General features: G+C 34.7%; 1 protein-coding gene across 7 annotated transcripts in view; it reads right to left on the bottom strand.

Moving 5' to 3' along the window:
• The window catches only part of LOC145660548 (mitogen-activated protein kinase kinase kinase 10-like), a 277,801-nt gene that overhangs the window by 132,912 nt on the left and 123,671 nt on the right, over positions 1 to 21,218 (bottom strand). Inside the window, exon 1 of one of the 7 annotated variants that reach the window (XM_081725758.1) lies at positions 16,555 to 16,578. The exons of 5 other annotated variants lie outside the window; for them this stretch is intronic. The gene's annotated coding sequence lies outside the window, so the exon portion shown is untranslated. Of the gene's footprint in view, positions 1 to 5,601; positions 5,627 to 16,554; positions 16,579 to 21,218 lie in introns of those variants that run through there. One more of the 7 variants, XM_081725757.1, reaches the window with a different exon arrangement.

Below are 21,218 nucleotides of genomic sequence, written 5' to 3'. Positions count from 1 at the left end.
TTCGCACAGTGATAGAAACATTATACATCGCAATTATTGTTTGTACTGTTGAACGAGGTCTGTCTGCAAGGTTTGCTATCTTTCTCAAAGATTTAGCCTTCTTATGCAATTTAATAATTACTTTTCTTGTCTTCTCATTTGTTTCTGTTCGGTTGCTTCCCATTTTTACAGCCCACCGTGCAGTTTTTTCACTCCTATTCACAACTAAACTCATTCTGTTATTCGTCATGCTATAAACAGAGGTGTATAATCAGGTGAATACTAGTGAACCCCAGTTGTGGTATCTTTGTTTCGTATTCGTACGTCAGGTGTACGATCTCTTTTTGCGTCTACTCTATACACTTTCTACGGAATTTATTTACTTTCTGACCATTAAACTTGTCTTCGTGGTTCTTTATTGATATATTCATAAAGCTTAGTTTTCATTATTCATATTGTGTGTGTTATTACACTTCTTAAATTTTCTGTTTCTTTTTCGCAGGCATTCTCGTTTCAATAGCATAGGTGTACGAACACTTTCTGCGCTCACTGTATGTACAGTAAATACAAATTTATAATTTTTGACTTTACGAAGTATACAATGTAATTGTTCAATAATTAACATAAGCAGGCATTCATTAATTTATATTAATATAATAATTAATAAAACTAATAAGCGGGTGATTGATGACTCAGTGGTAGAGTTTTCATCTATGGTATTCTAACCCAGGACATGTGGGTTTTCGATGGCTAATTTTGTGTTCGAAAATTTTTCCGGTGGTAGGCCTACTCTTGGTTCCCTTTCTTATATTTGTTCCATCATCACTCATTAACGAATTTAGTTTATCAAAACTCTATAGCCATATATTCATTCTGTCCGTCAGTGAAACAAACAGTCTCAAGTACTATCTGATGGATTACCATCAATTTTGGCCACGATGTACAGAGTCAATAGTTAAGAATCGAGTTCCCGAATATGATGAATGTAATATTCAAACCGGAAGCGGTACAAATCAACCATTTCCGGTTTTAACGTTAATCATTATATAGTAAATATGGTAATAGATAGCGAGAAACGGTTTCCAGTAATCGACATATATAACATTCATGTAGATAGAATGTTACCCAATTTGTGCATCTGCTGAAAATAATGAGCTTAGGTATTTAGAGAGCATTTTCCGCTTTAGAAAATGTGTGCTTGGTAAAGAATGTAGAGAATTAGCTGAGTCAGGCACGTAGCTAGAATATGGTAATAGGAAAGGGGGGTCTGTCACGAAATACTGTGGTTATTTACCAGGGGCTCAATCATTCTAAACTATTTTATTGGCAACATATATTGGTTCGTTTAGCCAAGATTTCTAATGGAGGGATGATATGAAATACTGTGGTTACACACCAGAGGCTCGATCAATCTAAATATTTTACTGACAACATACCCATATTGATTGGTTAGGACAATAAAATGAGGATATATTAGTAAGTATTTTAATAAGAAGCTATGAAGATATCTCGAGTAAAAAATTATAAAAAAGTATTGAAAAAGATATAGTCTTCCGAGGTCATTCGAACGGTGTCGAGAATTTTGCGTCTGGGAAATTTGCGCCCTACCTCAAGAACAAGGAAAATTGCGCCTGCAATGTACCTCCACCGGGAAGTTTGAGCCCTGCGAAATAAAAGAACCTATTCGAGCTTACGCATTTGCTCGGAAGGGCTGACATTACAGCATAAACAATCCTCCCCCCACAACCATGCCATTTGTGATTTATTTTCATTGTGGCTATATAAGGGGAGAATAACTTCAATATAAGCCAAAAGAACACAACGGATCAACGCAATCACTGCTTCTTCCAGAGATGATTTTGGGGGAACACTGGCCTCCCCAGAGCTCTCAAAGTGCCCCCTCGGAGGAGACCAAAATAATACGTCTATAATATAATAATAAATAGAATAGTACCAGCAGTGACCCCCTCCGGAATACTAAGTGTGCCCCCCGGAACATTTTTTCTGAAAGAACGACTGAACGCAATTGTGTGTTTAAAGTGTAATTCCAGCAAGTAAACACACTGTACATAGTTTTCTTGATAATATTACTGAACTGATTTTACATTCACTTTACATTTTCTTTTCTATATTTTGTGTCCAGAAAGCCAAACAACTCGCAAGGATTGTGAACAGAGATATCTCGGTAGAGCCAAACAGCCTTTTGTAGATTAAATTATACTCTTTGATTATATTAATAAATAATTATATATCAGTCATTTATACTTTTATTGTAAATTTTGTAGTATAATGAAAAATTGTATTTGTATGGATTGCCCTTTAGTGAACTAAAATTGTATTTTTTTTTTTCATTTGTTCGGAATATTATAACGGATGGAGTAACTCTCTGAGACGATGAGAGGCAAGCCTAGTTCAAGTGTGAGTGGAAGTTACTTTACACAATACAAAAATAAGTTGAATTGTAGGGCGCTAACATCCCAGTGCAAATATATAGCCGGCGCATTTTCCCCTCTTTTTGCGGTAGGGCGCAAACATCCCAGTGCAAATATATTGCGAGCGCATTTTTTCCTATTTTTGTGGTAGGGCGCAAATTTCTCGCATTCAAGGGAAATATAATGTCCGTGAAGTTGACAAGCCACTTATGTCAGACTCCAATTTCGACTTTAAACGTCGCTAGTGCTATGTTAGTGTTCGATAGTGACGCAAATCGTTAGCACTCCACAGATAACGTGTGCTTTTTAAATAATGGATATGTCTTCTAACTGCATGCCAACACACCCACTTCTAAGAATCATCTCAAAAATGAGGTTAACCGTTAGAGCAAGTAAGTGTTCATTAGTACCATTAACATTAACGTTAATGCCTCCATTGTACGGCCCTTTGAGTAATAATTACACCACGTATAGTCTCAATGGTTCCCTATATTCTCGCGAACATTCTGACGTGCCCAAGTTAGTTACTTTTTTTTTTTTTTGGAACTATTGTTTATCTGTTATTGTTTATTGCTAGTCTGCAGAGTAGTCCTTACATTAATATGCCATTGTCCTTGATAATCATTGCGTATTTACAAGCAGTTTGTTATTACTGTTAGAAGATATCAAAAAACAACAGATAAAATCTACTACTTAACGGTTCATATTTTTCTTTTACAGTACACAAACGATTAATAATAATAATAATAATAATAATAATAATAATAATAATAAGACTATTCCAGCATAAAAGTTATCAATTGCATCACACTGGCAACAAGCGACGCATATTTTAACTTCATAAAAATTCGTTTCTCACGATTTTCTGGAAAACTACGTATGATATCTTCATTCTGTCAAGTTGTTTATCTCAGTGTGATATATGTATTACCTCTGGACAATATCACAGTAAAACAAAAATTAAATATTAGGAGTGCATCGTACTTTTGGACTACATCTCATTAACCATGGGAAGATTGAGTAGTGTATACTTTAGAATGTAAGTTTCAGCTTAACTTGCATCATACATTCTTAGGATTACAAAAAGAAAAAATAATTTTTCCGAATTCCGGAATTTTTCTGAAATCCGGATTTTTTCCGAATTCCGGAATTTTTCCGAATTCCGGATTTTTTCTGAATTTCGGAATTTTTCCGAAATCCGGAATTTTTCTGAATTCCGGAATTTTTCTGAATTCCGGAATTTTTCCGAAATCCGGAATTTTTCTGAATTCCGGAATTTTTCCGAATTCCGGAATTTTTCCGAAATCCGGAATTTTTCGGAATTCCGGAATTTTTCTGAATTCCGGAATTTTTCGATTTTACTTTCCGGATTCCGGAAAGTAAAAATTCCGGAATTGGCCATCCCTAGTATAAACTGTAAGATATATCAAGAAACGGTTTCTGTAATCTATTCAGCATCTCAAGAATAGGTTCTATCCCCTCTATTCACACCGAAAGTGGTTGAAATTAATGATTTTTGGTATCAACCTTTATCCCCATAGAACAGTACGGGTAGCAAGCAATGGCTTTTTTATGTGGATTCAAGTTCGAGGAACAGGTTTTATTACTCTATTGCAATCAGTAATTACAAATGTACTACTTCAAGTTTTAGTATTGTTTTACGATAGTTTGGAAGTCGACCGTAATTTCAACTGTGAAACGAACCTTCTTTCTATCTGAAAATACACTGTTTCATAAGAACGAATGATTATAATCTAGTTGGTTGTTAGGAAGCACTATTGTCTGACAAAAAATGTTCCACTGGCAGAGAACTGAACCCGAGTTTCTCGTTTGGTAACGGTTAATCTACCATTTAGCCTTTAGTTGATTTGAGTATAATCTTTCATTTTTCATACTCTACTATAAAGCTTTCTCAGCAATTTTTCCAAAGTGCAAGAAATGTGTTAACACAGTGCCTGGCTTCTCTGAATTAAAATGGCGAGGTGATTTCGTTATAAACGTTTGTACGAAAATAAGTTTAATATTTCTTGATAAGTTTACCACTATTTTCCTACTGAACAGGCTTATTGAGTACTGGGAATTTCTGCACAGTCCTTAAGTTGTTGAGTCTAATATCTGTGATGAAGTAGCATGTAATCATCCTCTCGATTTTGTATTCAAAAAGTGACGTCCACTCTGACGAAGACAGAATTGTTAGATATCGGAATTATTTCATTATTATATAGTAGTCTTCGGCTAGTGGGTACTTCGCACCCAGACCCCCCCCCTCCCAATTTGTTCGACCTACTGCGTAGGACCTCTCATATCCCTAACATATCTCGAACCTTAAAGGATTTCGAAATATGATCATCTTGTAATAACAATTAGCCCCTCTTTTCTCATTTCTTCTAAGGGAAACAGTTAAAAATGTCTTCAATTATTTTAAATGAAAAATCTCAATGCCAAATTTCGTATGTCTAATCTTAACGAATTTCGAGATATAGCCATCCAATTATAACACCTGTAACTCCATTTTTCTTCTTCTCGCCTTTTCTCGCTTCTACGGCACATATATAAAAAAAAAAAAAAACTGTGAAACATGTGTACTTATTTTAAATGAGAACTCTAAGTAGCGAATTTCACGTCTTTAACATTCAAAGATTCCAAGATATGGACATTTTAAGATAATTGCCACCCCTCTTTCATCTCTGCCTGTCGAATTTCCAAAAATCGTTCCCTAATGACACCTTACATCACAAATCCTATGCCCAGTCCATATTTCAAGTTCCTGACAAACAGTTTGGCCTGAGCATTTATCAATCAGTCAACCAGGACTTTTTATATAGATAGAGATAACTGCATATTACACTAAATATGACAACTTTAACTACGATGTTATTTTATTAGGTGGCAAATAGAAAATCATTACATTTCGGTATTCAACACAAGAATTTTTTTTTCTAAAATTCCAGTGATAAGCAAAATAAAATTATCTTAAAGTACAAACAAGAAACGCAACTCCAGCGTTTTCATGTGCATCGAAAATACACAACTATTTTATTAAATACTGGAATCTCAATGTTTGAAGTATTAGGTATCAAATTAATTTTATGATCTACTGGAATTTCTTCCCGACAGTTCATTTAAGCAAAATTTTATATGAATATCCAACACTAACACGAAAGTTTAATATAATATAATGTTGCCTTACCATTTTTCTTTCTCGACACAATAACTGCTCAAAGTACAATTTTTAATTTTTATGTTTGGAAATAAAATCAAGCAAAAGGCCACACACACACACAACAAGAGAGCGAGAGAAAAGCATCCTACTTAATTGGTTAAGATACGTAATAATTCCCCCAGTAACTTCCTCCATCCTATCCTAACATGAGAGGCTGACGGATATTTTCAAGGGCAACCACTGCTTCCAGCAAAACGTCACACACGTACACTCAAACGAAATAAAATGGCAACGCTGCATTTGCGTAGTTAGTAAGAAAACGGTAAAATTAATGTTGGGTGCACAGAAATTATGTAGGGAATGTAGTAAAGTATTTACGGCATCTACAAATAATACAATGAACTACGGCCTATAGACGTAATTCAACTTGCACGTATGTCTGAAAAGACTAGTAAGCTGGAAAACTGAGAAAGTTACACATTGATTTTATGTAATATTTACAAACATAAAATTCATGTAAACAACAGACCAGATCTTGTAGCTCCTGCCAGATCTAAAAGATTCCAGATCTATTTGGTATCTGGAATATTTACGAATTTTCAAAATCCTGAACTTAACAAACTTCAGGATTCCTTAAATTAGTTATACTCAATGCCTAAAGTTAAGGCTTTATTTGAAACAATACCTAAAAATGGAAACGAAACAGTTTGCACATACATCATTATTTAACTACTCAGTATTACCCATAAAACTCCTACAGGATCAACTTAATATGTAAAAGAAACCTGTCTTGCTTTCAGTCTATAAATACATTTACTTAGATTATAAACATGTTATTTTCTTTTCTGATGCAACGTTATATTATTTAATACTAATAATCAAAGGACATTGAGACACAAATTTGATTATTATATCTTAAAAATGAAGCAATACATATTTGACAAAACTCTGTATTAGTTTTAAATTCATGTTACACGATCCCAAACACATTATTTGTGTAAAAAATAGGGTTTACAAGTTTAAAATCGTGTGTTACTCCAGTCACTCACTAATTAATATTCATCATACTCATGAAACAATGAAGTACAAAATGCAATACAGCGCAAAGTAATAAAATAACCATTAAATTTAAGATTTCTGGTCGCTCATACCTCAAGGTAAGAAACATGAACACAACTGGTAGCGGCAGCGCGTAACATTCTATCTAACTGATTCATACTAGCTTAGCTATATTCAATAACTTACATTAAAATACAAATGCTTAGCAAAACACCATTTTATTATAAAATAATAAATGTGGCAGTTTCGGATATCTAATATATCTTTCTTCAGACACTATCGGAAATAAAAATCTCCGGTAAGTTTTCATTTTCGATAGTGTCTGAAGAAGGATATGTTAGATACATGAAAAAGTCACATTTATTATTTTATTAATTTATAATAAAACGGTGCTTTGCTCAGCATTTGTATTTTAATGTAAGTGATATTCTATTATCAATTTATCGTTGTATCCTTAGATATGCTTGATTAACTCCCATAGGTCGTAAAATCAATTATGTTATAGGAACTTATAACTAAAGCTCCTGTCAATGAGCCACCAATTAGTTTATTAACTATTGTTTATTTATTAACTTGATTATCAATATTCGTGAAGTGCTTGGCATTTAACATGCAATACATTGCAAACGGTACAACATACGGTAAAATTCACTACACCAGTGAATTTCCGAGAAAATTGTATATGAATTTGACGTATCACTTGCACCTATTCCCATCTGCAAAAACGAAAGCTGAATCCAATATGGCGAATAAATGATGGCGGTCGGGGTGTGTAAAGTGTCAGAGAAGCAGTACTTAATCCAAACTCTTTTGCCTATGCCCACATTCACGTTGTTACATTTAAAGAAACTAGAAGCAATTTAGTGCCCGAGCGTTATAGTAGTTTATGATTGAATTCCAGATATATGAAAGCTCATAAATATGCAAATTACCAGTATGGACCGCTAAAATTAGTACAATAATCATTTAGCATCGGAAAATTTTGCATTTGAATCAATTTTACATGCAATACCTTCACAAATGTACTTTGTACAATCCGCGGCAAAAAACCTGCAACATAAGGATGTAAGTTTATTGTGAAACTACGCCTAACAGCACAAGGAATGAACATAACGTCTAAGTGGAACGAATCACGCCAGGATAAACCTCGACCTCCTCCCGTGCACACTTGTTTTGGAGCAAAAGACTTCGTCATTTCACAATAAACTTATATGCTCATGTTGCAGGTTTTTTGCCGCGGATTGTACAGAGTGGCGCACGAAATGATCCACATTTTTTTTTTTTCGTTTCAGGGGAACAAGAAATCGCAATGTACACTTTTACAGCAGTAGTAGTACAGTTTGGAGAAACAGTTGAAGAAGAAATCGACACCTAACACCCTGCCGCCGCTAGAGGGCTAGCTTTCAAGATGGGTGACAAGAGCAGACTGACCACAGAGCAGCGCTCAACAATTGTGCTTTTGTTCCATGAATCAAAAAGTGTTATTGTTGCTCAAAGACGGTTTCGAGAGAAGTTTAATACCCGATGGGCTCCCTCCAACAAAACCATCCACGGACTGTATGAAAACTTTCAGAGGGAAGGAACAATATTGGAGCCGAAGCGTCCTCGACAGAAGCCTGTGTGTTCGCCTCAGAATTTTGAAGCTGTTAAGAGTTGCAATGCAGAGGAGTCCCGGGAAGTCGACAAGAAAGGTAGTAGTGCAACTTGGCATATCAAGATGTTCGGTGCAACGAATTCTGAAGACTGACCTCCATTTTTATCCATACAAAATGACCGTTGTGCAACGACTCACAAATGATCACAAGCAGCAGAGATTAGTGTTCGCGCAATGGGTAGAGGGTAAGCAACGAATCCTTCACAACGTTTGGTTTTCTGACGAGGCGCATTTCCATTCGGACGGAGTGGTCAACAAACAAACATGCGTTTTGGGGCCAATGAAAATCCACGGTTGATTCATGAAAACCACCACAACGCTCCCAGGATTACAGTGTGGATTGCAATTTCCAGCCATGGACTGACAGGGACATTGTTCTTCGAAGAAACAGTAAACAGTGAGCGATACTTGATTATGCTCCGGAATAACTTTGTCCCGCAGTTGCTTGCTACTGCTTTGTCCACCAACACGCACTGGTTCATGCAAGATGGAGCCAAACCGCACACTGCGAATGTTGTCTTCAATTTCTTACACGAAATTTTTCACATGTGCGTTATTTCTGATCGGTTTCATGCTGGACAATCTTGGCCACCTCATAGTCCTGATCTTAACCCATGTGATTACTTTCTGTGGGGGTATTTGAAGGAAAAGATTTTTCCGAAACATCCCAACAATTTGGTAGAGCTCAGACGACTTCTTGTTCTGGCTTGCAGTGAAATTGATGAAAACATGTGTCGTCGAGTAGTGAATAACCTCAATGTTCGATTAAATGCAGTTCAGATCAACAAGATTTCATGGTCATCCATTACCCATAATATTTAGAAATAGAGTATACCTATTGCTACTTGGTGTAAATATTAATAATTTACTGTTGAAAATACCAGATGAGTGTAACGAAGCCGCAATGAGCAATCAATGCGTCATGAGACTGGGCGAGCAGAATCCTGTCACTGAACACGATAGTAATAATATTAGAAGTAGAATGATCTGTGGTTTCGCAAGCCAAGGACATATACGAAATGAAAAAAAAATCTGAGTTTAAGTCTCACGACTATGCCTGTTAGGCTAAGCCCTGATTACGATAATTCAAGCAAGACGATGATTCAAGCAAGTGAATGATGGAAGAACTGGTGGAATGAGAGAGCGGGAGGAAACGAAAGTACCTTGAGAAAACCTACGAGCACGATTTTGTCCACCAAAATTTACTTGGCCGGGGATCGAACCAGGGACCACATACATCAGAGGTAAGCGCTCTCTCACTGAGCCACCGTGCCCTCCTACCCAAGGTCCTAAGTAATACGAACATGACACGCAGAAATATAGTTCCCGAAACTTTATACATATGCTTACTGATGCCACGAGACGAGAATATATTTTCAAATACGAGACGAGACATATTACAATTCTCGTCTCGTTTTCGAAACAAGACGAAGAAATTTCTCGAGTCCCATCAGCAATACTAGTTTAGTTCTACCAAGTCTTAGATCTCAAACACCGTTTTTAGTGTTACCTGATTCATAACAGGAAATTATAGACTGATAAAGTGACTGCATGAACACAATAAAGGAAATGTTCAACGTTTAAGGAGACGTAAGACACTACACAATATACTCCAATATAATAAATATGGTATAAATATTATCACACCCTTTGCGGATTTTTCCAGACAAGGAGGGACCCTGATTAAATTCTACATAAAATTAAGAAAAAAAATTGGCCGTAAAATTTTTTTACATAAATTTACAAAACGAGACAAGAAAATCTATGTAGTTTTGTCACGATACAAGAGAATTTTTGTGACGAGACACTATATAAGAAACAAATATACTTTAAGACGAGTCAGCACTATCATGATCTATTTTCGGAAAGATACAGCCATAAATCTTGCCTCGTGGGTAGCACTTTAAAAATGAGACAGAAACAATTGATTGTTACGTGAATATTTCTATTATTTAACAAGATAACACGATAGTTAGCTTACAAACGTTGTCATATTTATTCAACTTGAAGTCGAATTGATCAATTTCCTTGTCAAAGAAAGTAACAGAAGTTGGATTGATTTAGTTATCACTTGGAGAACTAGACGAGATTTTCTATTAAATATTTAGGAAGACGGAAACTGAATATTCCTCGTATCATTCTCCAAACAGATGAAAAAAAAAAAAAGAAAGAAAGCGAAGTGTCATGCAAAATATTAAGAACATTCGATGTTCCTAGATGTCGATATATCCATTATTACAATATTTGTAAGAATTCGAACATTCATTCGAATACGATATCTAAGTATGAAATACAGAAAAAGGCTAAGCAATGGGCAGAATTTTCAAAAGGATTTGATAAATTCTACTTGGTGTATGAACTATATTATATATAGTCTTGCAAAGCAGTATTTATTTTCAAACCCATGCAACCTTTGTAACTTATACTCAGTCTTAACGCAGTTTTAACAAGTCAATTTGTAAAGTCGTTAGTGTCTATCACATCTCAAACAAGGTAAGTTCCTTTCTACGTTAGCAATGTGTATTTTATTTTAAGTCTAATTTATTTTTGATACATCGGACAGACGGTCTGATGTAAATGAATCATTCAATTAAATATAAAATACACGAAAAAGAATAAATTCTTTATATTGCAACGCCAACGATTATTGCAAACATAAAAAAGCAAAAGCAAAGCATGCTGGCGAATGGGCGGGGAAGAAAGGCAAGCAAAGCTTGATACGCTCAGAAGGGTCGGCGGGAATGTACGAAGCACAAATTGTGTATCCCTGGATTAACCCGTTTACAGTAGCACGAATGTTTTCACTGTCCGTCACCACGGCGTTCCTGAGCTTTCCCCTGGCTAAGCAGTTAGCGTACAGGCCTTTGGCGTGGGAGACTCGGGTAAGATTCCCGATAAGAGCTCATTAGTTTGGAACCCATATTAAGCTGTAAGAGCTCCCTTGTGGCTAAGCGGTTAGCAAACGCGCCTTTAACGTGTGAGGCTCGGGTTTGATTCCTGGCTGGAGCTCATGTGGTTCGGATTCCATGTTAATCAGAAGGTCCACGTCTCATATAGCTTCGCTCCTGAAAGGCACGCTAAACTAAAATCAACTCAACCCACATTAAGCTGTAAGTCCACGTTTCATGTAGCCTCGTTGCTGAAAGAGCAACTAAATTGAAAAACAAATCAATCCACGGCATTCTTGAAGTTTTTATCCGAACATAACGTTTGTTGGTAACCAAGAAACTCATTCTGCAATGCTGTATCACCGGAATGAAATTTGACAAACCAAGTGCGAATGGCACATGCATTCGTCATTCGTGGCCCAAATGCACTGTTAATATTTTTGTGGCTTGCTGTGCAGAATGTCTAAGCTTCAGTTCGTAACGAAAAAAAAAAAAAAAAAAAAACTCGCAACTGGATGTTCTTCATGCTGAAGTTTCATCGACCCTGATCAACATCATCCTGATTGGTCATCTCAACCCATTTGCTTGACTGTAATGACATGGGTTTCCCCAGACACAAATAGGACATTTGATTCGCGCCAACCAAATAATAGTAGATAATAAAAATACAAATACATATTTTAAATAAAACTCTTCTATTTCCTATATAGTTTGTAAGCCACAAGACTCACTTCTATCTAGTATGCACGCTCGTACTACAAAGGCGTTCTGAGTTAGATCGGTGGAAGACAATATGCTAAGTTCGATTTATATTTGAAATGAAATATTGCAAAATATTTCTTCAAATAGTTTTCTGAAAAACAGCACTGTCAGAACTTTTCAAGTAATAAGTAGTGAAACACTGATTTATCATCGACTGTATTACTCTAAAATTCCGAATTGGATGCACATAGTTGCAATACTATGGGCGTAACAATATCTGCATTTGATTTAATTTTTGTAAGTTTTTCTTATAAATACATTATGTATACCCATATAAAATAAATATTAAACAAATGGACTTTCTTTCCTTATCGATAGTTCATTGGTGCATTTCCCCCAACTTCTTCACACGTTGTCAAGACTAATGTTTCAATAGTTTTTTTTTCTCTTTCGCTCATTCATTAATAAATTGGAGCTAGTCCTCAGTGATACCTAGTTTGTACAGATCAACTTCATTAGGAGCCATCAGGAATCTCATGAAATGATCTGAACATTTTACGTGAAAATTCACTTTGTTATTTAATCAGATTACGATTGTACCAATAACTACTGGTATATTAAACTATCATAGTTATCACACAAAACCGAGCCCATGGAACCAGTGGCGGCCGGTGGATTCTGGTTTCGGGTGTTGCAGTACGAACGATCGGAGAAAGAAGATATACAGTGGACTCATTGACTAATCAGCATAAATTTAGATGCAAATGCTATGTGACATGTTAAATAAAATTCTGTTTTTAAAAAATAAAAAATGCAGAACATTTGAACCGATTAATCACCTTATTTAATTAGTAAGTTCATTCTTCTCTCTGATTGGAACAAATCTGCCTAATACATGCTGGTTGAACTCTAGTATTTTTATTGTCACGTCTTTTTCGATGGGAAGCATAACCAATTGTGATAACCTTTCTTGGGACATTCAATTTCTTGAAAGTGTCAATTCTTTTTGATGTGAAAAGAAAACTTTCTTCTTTTACTGACGCCATAGGTACAGTTAATATTAATTTCAGAAGCTTTGTAGATTCACTAAATATTTTTTCTAGACTACTGTGAACAATTCATTCTAGCAAACTCAGTCCCTGACAGTGATCCGAATTCCTCTTCAGTGTAGACTGAAGTGAGTTCGTAGCAGAGATTAATGTTATAAAAATGTACATTGAACACGCTTTATTTATAATTTATCTAGGAAAATTTAAAATAAATTGTGGAAATGTATCTAGTGCATACAACATTACTGCCATAAGATGTCCTGCAAATTTAAACCGTTTATTTTTCTTTTCGAACACTCTCCTGAATTGCACTTTTCTTATTTGGTCTAAGCCTTAATTTTAAGTTTTTCCTCAGTTGAAAGTTGGGCAATTTTTTTTTTGTAAGTTATTTACAGAAGTCATGGTGTGCAATTCATTCAGAATTTGTAGGTTATGTACAGAATTAAAGCGCACACAATAAAATTAAATCTAATAACTAATAACCAAAACAGCTGATACAAAAGAGATACTGGTATATGAATTGCGAATGTCACATATTCATACTATAGGGTTGTCAACTGGCCGGAAAAATTGCTGTTATTTTGATTAAAGCCAGTGACGGGTACAAATTTCTCACCAGCCTCTTTATAACAGTTTTTTTTTTTTTAAATTTGTATCTAGTTCGAAGTATAGATATTGAAAAGTAACTGTCATTTTGTAAACTCAAAACTGTTACCTTTCATCATCTATCAACGATTAATACATTTTGTTCACCTGTTTAGAAAATTTTAGAGAGATGACAGGGACTGCATCAGGGAAAATCTGAAATTTATTTTCAAGGAATTTTATACATTTATTACAAGAGGAAAAGGACTTCTTAAAGCAATTTCCTATAGTTGAAGTAGAGAATATATGTTTAAAGAGTGAATTTCATCTTCCAAATCCAAAATTGTCACGTAAAGATTATTGTACTTTTGTTGATCTGTTTCGATAATTTTAAAGAAATGGTAGTTACTGGTAAATACAATAAATTGATCAATGCCGATTGATCAATTTCAGTTTCTCATTTATAGCACAATGTATCTATTGAGCTTATTAGTGAATGTTCTAAGGACATACAATATATGTGTTAATGCACTTTTGTTCACGATAGTATATTTCATCTCCATGGATAGGTCCGAACAGAGATACTTCACGCTGAGACCTGTATCATAGAGAATTTTGAGGAAGTGCCGTTTTTTTTTATTTTACAGAGTTGGCAACCCTATTCATACATCAACACACACACACACACACACACACACACACACACACACACACACACACACACACACACATATATATATATATATATATATATATATATATATATATATATATATATATATATATATATATATATATATATATACATGTGCGTGAAAGAAAAGAAAAAAACTACATTCCAAATCATCCGTCTTGGTTGTTTCGCAATGCACGATGAACACAATATACTTCCACATGAGGGGAAACAATGTTCATCAATGTCATATGTTCTGGAAAGCAACCTTGAAACCCGCCAGATATAGGAACAACATGTTAGCTGGGAAGGGTCCAAAGTATTTGAGCAAGGTCCAATACGTCTACGTAATAACGAACCTGTCTTATACTGTACCCGAAAAGATAGGTAATTCTTAATTACTGTCACCTATATTTTTAGAAAAAATGATAGAACGATTATTTCTATAAGAAAAGAAAGAGTACATGACGAGGCGTAAAATAAAATATTTAGCCTACATCAATCATTTCTCTGTTAAACAAGTATAGTTCGTTAAGAAAGTCTACAAATGCTAGTCGAGTTTCGAAATTTTGGGGAGGTCCGGACCCGGTGGACCCCCCTCGTGGCTACGCCTCTGAGCATTGCTAACTAGTCCCAAATTCAATGTGGCGTTCCCCGCCATACAGTTTTATCAAGAGTATAAAATATACTTGTTTTATAAAAGAAATATGTATATACTAAAATACTATCCACAGAGGGGGGAGAGGAGGGATTCTGCATATTAACTTATTAATATTTGGTTCACAAATTACTGTAGAAGAAATTTTCATTGTCTATATAAGCTAAGAATTAACTTGTAAATGCGGATCTACTTTCATTTGATTTCTGCTCTACTATATATTTTCTTTTTTATTTTGTAATTCTGCTATCACTTTTTTTTTTTTTAATTGTCATTATATTGATTTGCTTCAGTATAAGTACCGTAATATAAAAATATGAATGCATAAAAACAAATTCCATTTGTTAACTGCTAGTGAAATAAAATTCAGAAAGCTTATTTAGCGCGAAAAACCTTCTCATTCACTGGAAACCGTGCTGTGTTGCAGAAGCACTGCAACGACCAGACCCTTTAATTTCTGAGATACGGGAAAGGAGACTTAACATTTGCTCCAATTCCCGCTCTGAAGGAATCTGGTCGTTATATGCTCGCTGCAACACAATATAAATTAGAGACTCTGTGACGGATTATTTTTCGCTTTTTAAAACGGATTAACGAAACGGACAGTTACAGAAGTAAAAAAAAAATGTTATTTAAAGTATATATGGGAGTATTAGATTTTTTTTCTGTTTACTACTATTGCTAATATTATTTTTTCTTGAAATACTTTGGTCATTGCGTAACGCTGCAACACTGACATTAGCCGCCACTGCATGGAACAATGCTGTGAGATGTAAGAAACTCTAATAGCTGGTATGAATCGAATCCGTCTCTCCCACGTATCAGTCTTTGCACAGCTAACAAGAGATCTCACAACTAAATCTCAAATAACCAGATGGATTCTGGATATCGATACAATTTTTGTAAACATTTCAGATTAAACATCTTCAAAGTTTTAAAGAAGGAATAAGAAAACATATCTTCCAGAAAAATGGGAGACCCAGTTCCTCTCCATTTTAAGATCTAGAAATAGTTATTTTATCAGTGTTTTATAACTACTTAAGTGCTAAAAATGTTTAAATTTTAGTTTTTCTTGTTACCTTGTAGTAAAAGCGTGCAGAAGTTACAAAACAAACAAACAAACAAACAAAAAAAAAAGTCAAAGTATACCTAAGCGATAAACAGACCATAGTCAAACAAGAGATACGGCTTCAATTCTCTGCCAATTGAACGATGAGATGCTTGGCTTTTCATTCATTTATACCTTTAAACGACTAACTGCAGTAGATTACGATCGTTATCTCTTATGAAACAAGTACGTATTTCAAGATAGAAGTTATGTCGAATTCTATGTTATTTTGGTTATTTATATTCCTAAAGAAGAAGTAGTTAGTAAATACACCCCCTCAAATATATTTGATTCCACTTCATTACGAAAAACTTTTCTTTGAAGATATATTGTGTGTGGTTGCATAACTTATTCTTCTGTCTTTTACCCAGTAGCTGGGATCGGATTTTCGGATCGCTCTCCTCCATCCGTTTCCATCGTCTGTCATATCCACTGTGACACCACACTGTACCATATCGTTCTACATAATCTACTCACTTTTTCTTTGGCCGGCCTCGCATTCTTATTTCTTCTATAGCATCCACTTGGTGAGCTACATATTCCGTAGGTCTCTCTCTTACATACACAAACCATCTCAGTATTTTTTTTTTTTCACTTGTCTCACCTTTACTGTTCCCCGGATCGCTTCATTCTTATTTCTGTCCTTCCACAGATCCACCTCAACAACCAACTTCTGTTCCTTTCTCTTCTTCGTCGTTTAACGTTCCGCTCCGTTTGATTACTAACAAAGAAATGAAATGATTTTTAAATGGAATCTGTATGAATAGTTATTTATGCTTAATTAGTGCTTACAAGTGTCTGCCAGTAGAGTTAGAAGTCTGCCAGTAGAGTGCGCTATTACAGTAGAATTCTGAAACATGGCATTTAGATAAGAGCGTATACTAGTTCTTGTGTAATTCCTTGACCCGATTACAGTAGGTTAAATAGTTCTCAAAGTTTTAAGTTTATTTTCCGTCGTTTTCGACAGCTTATAAGTCTGGAAGAAGAAATTTTCCGCCCTATGTTTACTTCATATTTTTTGCTTGTTTCGAGGTCGTCTACACGATTACTATCTTCGTTATCGCAAGTTTTCAGCACCCGGTATATATAAAGATTCAAATTCACGAATACTAACTTCGTAATTTCGAAACAGAATATCGAACGCAAAAGTGCAAACCACCTATTTGTTTCACATAAACAACTCCGAACAATCCAAGGGCCAGGGTTGGTAAAAACCAATGTTTTTGTTGAGAAAAAAAGTTTCTTTTTGGTTTAAATAATTTGCTGTGCATTTATATCACATATGAACAGAAATAAGTTTGTTTCACCTTGGTGTTATTATGCAACAACCGAGTTATGCTGGAAGGGCTCACATAACCTGAAAGCGGAGTCCAAACCGTTCGTCGACTTACATCCGAAAGAAATTGTTCTCCATTTGAACTCGAAACCGGGACTAACTGGCTACAAATGAGATACGTCTGCCGACTCAATCACGAAGGACTCCTGATACGTTGTACTGATCTTTACGTACTTTTAATATAATTGTCTAATTGTCAAGAGTCATTGAGAAGGACAAAAAGATAAACAGTTACACAAGTGATTGTACAGAATTGCATATACATTATACAGAATTACATACAGACAATTTCAAAATACTGCAGAGTACAGAAGAACTAATTAAGTCCAAGTTAGTTCACTACGACTTCTATTAGTTCCAAGAAATACAATGACTTAATTTGCATATCAGTAAGAAAAGTGAATAAAAATAAGAATTATTTGAGTCCACTTTGGCTCTGACCCATTTATACATAAAAAGATACCAAAGATACTTCTGATTTCAGTAAATGTCTCTTGTGGGGTTTGTATGCCCCCCCCCCCCCAAAGTACGGTATTTCGATGTATTTTATCAATAGTAATCATCATTAAAACAAAACAATATTTAGAATTTTTCTTTGATTGCAATTGCATAACAATAATAAACTATAAAAAAATCACAAAAGAAACATTCATAAACTCATAAAAAAAAGTTGCTTTCGTACTATAATCTCATTGAGTAATGAATGGGGAATTTAAGTCTGAATATAATACGAATAATATGCGGGAGTGACACGCGATAACCCACAAATGTATGTTCGTCAAGATTTTACGAACACACACTTTTACGAACATTTTTCGTTTTTTGGTTTAAACCAACTGTTTTTTTTTTAAGCTGGTTTAAACCAGCCAACCCTGCCAAGTACCAAGTTACTACCCGGTGGAACAGCTAAAAAACGTGTTTAGTTTACTTCTTGCTTTCTGTAAAAATTCAAACGAATAAGCCTTCACGATTTTAAGTCAAAAAAGTTTTCTTTCAGAGCTTACTTTACTTGGAAATAAGCAATCCAAATAAACTTTATAATTACAAAATTCATCAAAAACAAGCACTACAACTTAACCCAACATGCTATAGAACTACTGTTTATGGTTTTAGAAGGTGCAAGTTTGCATTCTGATTCTTCATCTGTTTTCGAAATGGGCTATAATCCATTAATATAGAAATGCAGCTATTCACAACTAAGCCAACATACGCATATCTCTCTTTCTTCACATCAAGTACTAAAAAGCTTTTATATATAATCCAATTATGTTTGTATGTTCTGAAAAATAACTACTATTACACTTTTATCTTCTCTTAGTAAAGCTTACACTGTTAGGATTTAAAATAATGAAAAGTGATAAGAATATTACAATACTATCAATTTTTTTTTTTAACTTTTCGTCCTAATATTTTGAGATTATGTATAAAGGCTTCTCATAAAACAAAAGTCAACAATAGAAGGAAGAACTGAATTTTCCATCCACTACAACCATCTACTGAATTTTCCTACGTTCATTTTCTTCGTTAAAAAAAAAAAAAAAAAATCTTCAGAAAGAGGCCATGCCGTGACGCAAACGGTGACGTTTCCAGCTTCGCGGTCGGTCAATATCCAAGCAAATGCGAGGTCACCTGTGTTGCATGCCATACACTCTTTAAATACTTTTTTATTGTATTTGAACTCCTCTTATTGAATTTTATATATGAATTGCTTTTCATTATATTTTCTCCTGATTCTTCACGTCGAAGCATATGTATATCAAATCCTCAACTGGCGAAAGAAACCCTGTTCCCAAGTCTTAATTTTTATTAATCGATTCTTTGAACGTAATAACTTTACTAACAGGTAAAATGAGTGCAGAAAAATAGCTACAAACGTATCTCCTACCTGTGGTATTACTTTCAAAAATCAACTGAAGGAGACGTCTAAAATAGCTTCAAATACTGTCTGAACTCTTGGATGAATCATGAACAGCGAAAGATCTATCACAGATATAGCCAGAACTTTTGGATTACGTGTAAACTAAGTTACAAATAAGAAAATATTGACTTCAAAATTATTTTGAAAAATTGTACAAACTACATATTAAATAACGGGCACAAACTACGCATTAATATCCGTGTAATCCACACTACTTCTATCAATGAAATTTCTAATCCCAATTTTTCAGTCTATTCCCCCACCCCAGTTTATTAATTTTCAAGTTCATTAAATTCCAGATCTCTATTACTTTTGTGAATTACGGGCATGACCTCAAGGAAACTCACCACTCAACGCAATTCAGATGAGTTTATAAGTAGGCTATTACATTTCAGTCATGCGTTTACAGATTTTCATCAGAATGTGAATAATTAACAAAGTACGGAAATATCCTTGCTGTATATGCAACCCACCAGTCTCTAACGCCTTGCTGGACTGCATACGTTCACGGGGTTGAACGAACGTATGCATATACTTACTCGCTACTCTCTATTGATTTCTTCTGATAGAACAAATGCCCAGTTTCTGTACAGAATCAGTAGATTGTTAGGGTAGTTAAAGCTTTCAATACCGTTGAGAATATTACGCGTAGTCACTTAACTTCTCTATTCAATTCAATGCACAAATATCTCCGTACTTCACCTATCGGCTTATTAGAAAGTAATTAGTTATTTAGTTCCCTACATGTATAGTAAGAACACTATGCATATTCATGTAATTCACGATTTAGTATTGTTCGAACAGGATAACTTGGAGTATTGCCATAATTTATGTTAGAAGTAACTTTCACATATAACTACAACACAAACAGTCCAGCACGTTATAAACATGAACACCCACATTTATTTATAAAGCTCAACTCCTAACCGACGATAGTATGCTTAGGACCAAAGGATGGAAAAAGAGTCAAGAACTTCTAGTCGTTGTAATCTCTTTTGCACAAGCAAGAGAGAGCATGTATTCGATTTGCAAGGGGGTCGTGCTCTCCTATTTAGCCTCAACCCAATACAACGCGAATTCCGGATTCGTAAGTTTATACATCTCTAGTGCAGGGTTCGCAACATCCCAACTTAGTACACTGTAATTTGTTATGCTCAGTAGAACAGCGTGGTACATCATACGCAATATTTTCAAATTAATAGTTCTGAGTTCGACAAATTTTATAATTCCCTAAATATTTTAGTAAGGTTTTCAATATGATAATTTCATTTAAAATGTCTACCAATGTTTGTTCCTCAATATTTTATTTTCTCTTCAATATAATTGTCTTCACAACAACATCTGTAATTTTTCGCTATTATGCACTTTTACTAATTTAATTGTTGGCTGTCTAACGGACTTCAAATCCAGTTTCATCAAGATTTAGCATTGACATCTGATTTGAACCATGTCCTTATTTTTTCAGTTCTAATTTATCGTTTAAGAATGGTGCATCATATCTTGCCAGTAATACTGAGAAAAGTCTCATAAGCAAAAGATTGTATTTGCTCATCAATTCCTAGGTTCCACAGACTGTTAATATACAAGCTCAGAAAAGAACTGGTCTTAACACCGTTCCATACTTTACAGTTCAAAAATTGCTTTCAACGTTTCCAATTTGGACAGTCTATTTTCTGCTGTTTTAACAGACAATAAACCAAACCACTTTACGCTACACCTCGTATTTTACATTTCTTACATTTGCATAGCAAAACTGTGTGTATTATGACATCAAACACTGGCTAAGGCTAAGAGCACTGTAAATTATTTTCTGTTATTATCCATGATTTAGCACATAAGTTATCTACATGTATATAGTATTTGACGTATTTTTATTACTTTGAAAACCGTGCTGATTTGTTGATAACATATTTGCATAAAAGCCACCCAATTCTTTTTTCGTACACAATATACAAAAATAACCAGAATGTAAAAACATTAGAAATGTTAAAATAAACGAAAGTGTAAGGGGTGG

The sequence above is a fragment of the Thermobia domestica genome, chromosome 9, assembly GCF_964235325.1.
Source record: "Thermobia domestica chromosome 9, izTheDome1.hap1.1, whole genome shotgun sequence".
Lineage (NCBI taxonomy): Eukaryota > Metazoa > Arthropoda > Insecta > Zygentoma > Lepismatidae > Thermobia > Thermobia domestica.
The sequence above is the reverse complement of the archived record's forward strand: the minus strand, read 5'-3'. Positions and strand labels throughout refer to the sequence as shown.